Here is a 6,000-nt window from a genome sequence, read left to right on the forward strand (position 1 = left end):
TGGCATGTAGATGTGGGTATGTAGTTCTTTGTTAGTGATTCTCAACTCTGACTGCCTATCAAAATCACCTGGAAAACTTAAAACATTCCTCCTAAGAACTGAGCCCCATCTCTACAGATTTGATATTATAGAATGAAGTACAGGCATCAGTATTTTTTCAATTTTGTTGAAGAATATAAATATTAAAAAGTGCACATAAGTGTGCAGTTTTATGGATTTTTCATAAAATGAATATACTCAGGTAATCAGAGTATAGAGAATCAGAATATAGAATCAGAATATCTCAACACCTAGAAGCCTCTGCCAGGTTCTCTTCTAGTCACCATCTCCTGCCAAGGACTGACTGGTAAAGTGGTGAATTGCTCTCTGTTCTTATAGAGTAGGCCCTGGAGGTCAGCCTGGAACTGACCACCTAATACCTTAATGCTCATTGCAGATTGCTCTTCTTCAGAGTTCTGTTCTCAAGTTTCTTAGGTCAACTTGTAGTTCCAGAAATAATAAACACATGTCAATCCATCTGTCTGCCTCCAGATCTCTAATCAAGGAAACATAGGTCCTTCAAACCCTTTTTATATCCTGGTCCATGCAGGGACAACTTCCTTTCAGCCCTGGACTGTCAAACTGACTGCATGTCAGTTCAGCCCTTCTTGGCTACATAATCCTAGGAATCAGCAATCTTTTCCCCAGCTATCTACCTATTTTCTCACCTAAGTTTTATCTCCCTCAGTGTCACCAGATCAAATAAACAACAAACTTGCAAAGCCAGTAACACAGATTCCAATTTCCTGCTGAGTAGGCTTTCAATATAATCCCAGGCTTACACCTTTTTCCTTAATACTTAATTCCCCAACCTTTTGTTTTGACCATTCCCATTATCACACTGATCCTCTGATCCTATAAATTCAGTTTTTTTTGAAATAACACTTGTTCTTCCTGTTGATCATTTACCTTCCTCAGATTCAAGTGATTTAAAATACATTTCTAAGAAAATTCAAATAACTGGAGCAGGGGTATGGTGGGTGAAAATGGAGACAAAGGTACTTGAACAACAATAAAAAATAAATGAATAAATAATGAATGAATGAATAAATAAATAAATAAATATCAAAGTGATGTCTTCGACATATATCCCTTCATTGAGTTGTAGAGGAAAAATCACTGAGTAAGACATTTCCTAACTTTGGCCAGCCTGACTACAGAAAAGTGGCCTGAATCCTTGAGCCTCATGCTGCAATGATGCTTGATGAGTAAAGAACTTCTCCATGTAATAAATACCCATCAATATTTGGCCTGCCATTTGTTAGAATTACAATTGTTTAACACTGTTTTTCCCTGCTCCCATGTCTTGTTGTACTTTCAGCCCATAATTGAATGAATCTGACTTTGCAGACAGCACTTTCAGTTGGAAGAAGGAAACCATGGCCATCTGTTCTCTTTTCATTTTTTAATGTGACATTATCCTAACACAGCCATCTTCTCCTTGACTCCATCTTACTTGGCCCCCTGCCTCATCCCTCATTTCCCACTTGAGCATTTTCATTTCCATTGTGTCTCTCTCCACGTTCCACCCTTCCTACTAAATATCTCTACTTTCCTCCATTTGATTGTTTCATGATTATTATAACCCTCAAGAACACCCACTTAATTGTTTGTCATTCTCCATCTGCCTAACTCCTTGTTTCTCCTTCAATCCTCCACCTAGGACTTTCTGCACTTGGCTCAGCCACAACCTAACATTATGTGAAAGAAAAAAAAGGAAAGGAGCTCCATACCTAACCTTTTGAAATCAATCTAAAGTTTTCAGGAAGTATGGAAATAAACCCTAGGTATTGAGGAGCAAGAGGGGCATAAGGGAAAATGAAGGGAAAGAATGCATAGATAACCCTGGTGGCAAGAGTAATTCTTACTTCAATCACTATAGACTTCCATTAAGTCATGCATTAACTACAGAAGAGGGGGCACAAGGTAGCCAGTGCCACCAACAGTCACTGCTACCAACAGTCACCACCACCAGAAGTAAAAAATATTACACGGTCCCCAAATGTCAGAGAGACATCTTGATTTTTCCATCTGTCCATTCACTGAAAGTCCAAATCACTGATAATTTTAAGAAACATTTGGAAAACATACTTAGGAAAGACTAATTTTAATAGTATGAGCTCAGAACCCAGACATCTTACTAACTAATGTATAAGTTTTCTAAATTTACTTAAACTACTCTGGGTTTCAGTTTATCTGTGAGAGGAAATGATAACATCTTCTAGGAATGTTAAATAATTGTGGGTAAGAGAATGTTAAAAGGTTGAGATTAATTAACACATATAAAGCACTGAGAACAGTGCCTGACACTAGACATAATATAGGCTAGTAACATTGTTGTGATTGTTGTGTTATTATATATGTATTTACAGTCTTAGATAACTCAGAAACCATAGACAAATGACTCATACCTTGTAATTAGTAGTGCCTTCCAGCAATACAGAGGTTTTATTTATTCACTTATGAACAAATATGAACGATACTTTTAGTATGCTAGCTACACAATGAATAGCTTAACCAAAGGGGTGATCTCTGACCATGTGCAGCTCACAAACTACTAATGCCTGATTTAGTTAAATCTTAGCAAATTATATACTTAGAGAATTTCCTTTAGCCTATTTTATGAAAGTAAAATTTTGAGGAGTGAAACGAGGAGGCAAAAACTACTTCAGGACCCCCTTAGAGTAAATTCAAGTTCATCTCTAACTTTTTCTTACCACTGTTACCTTTGCACTTTTATGATGCCAGTAGATAGTAGAAGGGGACATAAGTTCACATAATGAATACAAAGCCTTTGGGATTGGCCCCAGAAGGACAGGGAGGATCATTGGGCAGACTCAGTCATTTGATGACATTGATTTCCTCTGTCATCTCTTACTGGCACTCCTGAGAACTGTTCCTTTTTAGCCTTATGATTCAAGTGCCTACAAAAATCTCATTCTCTTGTTCATCTTAGTAAAATTGAGATCAGGCAAAGAGTCTGATAAATACCAAGGTGATGAAAAGAGGAAAAATAGAGAAAATAGGTTGCTTGGGTGAGTAAAGGAAGCTTTCTCAATTTTAATCTAGTTAACTACGGTCCAGAAGCTCTAGGCCTACCCAGGCCTCTAAAGAAGATGAGACACTATGCAGAAAATTCCCCCTTTTGATCATAGGGAAAAGTGTCTCCCTATCCATTTCCAATAGTTAGATACATCATGAAAGCCATCTTTAAATAGGTATCAACTTCCAGCATACGATATTAATTATATGATTAGTATCATACTCATCATTATTCATACATACTAAAGAGGTGTTTTTTAATTAATTGTATTTTTGAGTTAAGTTTTGGGTTTTTAAAAGATTTTATTTATCTTATTTTTAGAGAGGGGGAAGGGAAGGAGAAAGAAAGGGGGGAAACACCGATGTGCAAGAGACACATTAATTACATACATTAATAAATACAACTGGGGATCCAGCCATCAACCCAGGCCCATGCACTAACTGGGACTCAAACCAGGGCCTTTCAGTTTACAGGCCAGCGCTCAATCGACTGAGCCACACTGACCAGGGCCAGAAGTATTTTCTTATTGATATATATTTTAAAATGGCCCTCAAGCCCTCATAATTGCAATCAGCATATAAAGGGGTTATAATGCTTATTAGTCTATTTAATCACCAGAAAATTATTTATAACAATTTAAAAATAAAAAGAATTTTCCTCTTAATACTAAGCAAATTCTATATAACACATTCTGGTAGATAAAATATTTACTATAATTTCCCTTGAATAAATATTTCTGTGTTAAATATGGCACATTTCTCAACCTGATAGGAAAACCAACTAATTTAACAATAATTACTGTATTTTTTGGACCATAAGACACACCTAGGTTTTAGAGGAGGAAAATAGGAAAAAAGTTTTGAAGCAAAAATGTGGTAAAATATTTAATACATAAATAACATAATGTTTCACTAATGTAAATGTGAACAGAACTCAACGGCAACATTAACAACCATTATTCCTCCCAAATTTGGGGGGGAAAGTGAGTCTTATACTCCAAAAAATACAGTAAACCAGTTTTTCATATAGCTCAAATGAAAAATAAAAATATACCTCCATATTTTTCTATGTTTCTATGTTTTTCTATATTTCTATTTTCTAACCTGCATTACTGTAAACATTGATAAGTAATAAGTAATAGACATCTGCCTCCTGGTGGCCATACATAGTTCTAAAAAAAAATACCCCGTGTCTCTTACAACACAACAAAGAGATTTTGTTTTAGAATTTACTTTAGAAAGCTGCTCACTCTGAAAGCAATGGTAGGTCAGCTTGTTGCTAGGAAGGAAGAAGTTAGCACTGGCAGCTACTGTTGCCTTTGGAAGGCAACATGAGTGCCTTCCAAGGACACTGCAACACAACATTCCTCCTTTCACTCAGCTGGCCTGTAAGCCATAAATATATGCACATAATCTCCAAAGAATCCTCAGAAAAACCAGTTTAATAAAATTGAAATGTTTGCTAATTCTAATATATTCATTACAAATGTCTTCCCTTAAGCCCCAAAGTCCTAAGGCACAGTACAGTTTGCCTTTACTACCTTTAGCCAAATGGAATATTCTTCATATATGTTCTCCTGATATAAGGTCTCTGCATCAGTCAGATATGCCAAGCAAAGGCAACTTTGTTTGGCTAAGTGCCTTAACTTAGCAGTGAAATAAAATCTTTTGGGAAGTATCAAACATTCCTTGACAGAAATAAGGCATTTCTTACTAAAATTATGTGTTAGAAATGCAGGAAACTGTCAAAATAATAATATACTGAGCAATTTTTAAAAATATAATTTATCAAAATCTGAGTCAGTTTTTGAACTGGTGCCTTGGTAGAAATAACAGCAAAATATGTTTTATGTCATGTCACTAATAAATATTTAACTTACCTGGCTGGTGTGGCTCAGTGGCTGAGTGCCAGCCTGCAAATCAAAGGGTCACTGTTTCAATTCCCAGTCAGGGCTCATGCCTGGATTGTGGGCCAGGTCCCCAGTGATGGGGCTTGCAAGTGGCAAACCACATATTGTTCTCTCTCTCCCTTTCTTTTTCTCTCCCTTCCCCTCTAAAAATAAATAAATAAAATCTTTAGGACTTCCAGCTAAGATGGAGGCATAGGTAGACACACTGTGCCTCCTCGCACAACCAAAAGAAGGACAACAACAATTTAAAAACAAAAAACAGCCAGAACTGACAGAAAATTGAACTGTATGGTAGTCTGACAACCAAGGAGTTAAAGAAGACACATTCATCCAGACCAGTAGGAGGGACAGAGTCGGGCAGCCTGGGTGGAGAGGGTTCATGGCAAAGCGGTGTCTAGATTGGACCCAGCAAGTAGGTGGATTGTGGAAGGGGGCACCGCGTGCAAGGCAGCTGGCAGACCGGGCAGCCCCACATGCATGAGCAGATAAACCAGGCAAAACCGGGTAGCAGGACAGACTGCACAACCCAGGGTCCCAGCATGGTGAAATTAAGGCTGAAACCAGTGATTGAAAACACCTGTGGGGGTTGAGGTGGCAGGAGAAACTCCCAGCCTCACAGGAGAGTTTGTTGGAGAGACCCACAGGGTCTTAGAATGTACACAAATCCACCCACACAAGAATTAGCACCAGAAAGGCCCAATTTGTTTGTGAGAAGCAGGGGAAGTCACTGAAATCTGGCATAGAGTAGAGCAAGCACCATTGTTCCCTCTCAGACCCCTTCCCCACATATAGCATCACAACCCAGTGACAGGGGTTGCCCCACCCGGGTGACTATCTAAGGCACCTCCCCTTACTACGTAACAGGCATGTCAAGACAAAAAAAAAAATGGCCCAAATGAAAGAACAGATCAAAGTCCAGAAAAAATATAACTAAGCAATGAAGAGGTACCCAACCTATCAGATGCACAGTTCAAAACACTGGTGATCAAGATGCTCATAGAATTGGCTG

The sequence above is a fragment of the Phyllostomus discolor genome, chromosome 7 (assembly GCF_004126475.2).
Source record: "Phyllostomus discolor isolate MPI-MPIP mPhyDis1 chromosome 7, mPhyDis1.pri.v3, whole genome shotgun sequence".
In the NCBI taxonomy this organism is placed as follows: Eukaryota; Metazoa; Chordata; class Mammalia; order Chiroptera; family Phyllostomidae; genus Phyllostomus; species Phyllostomus discolor.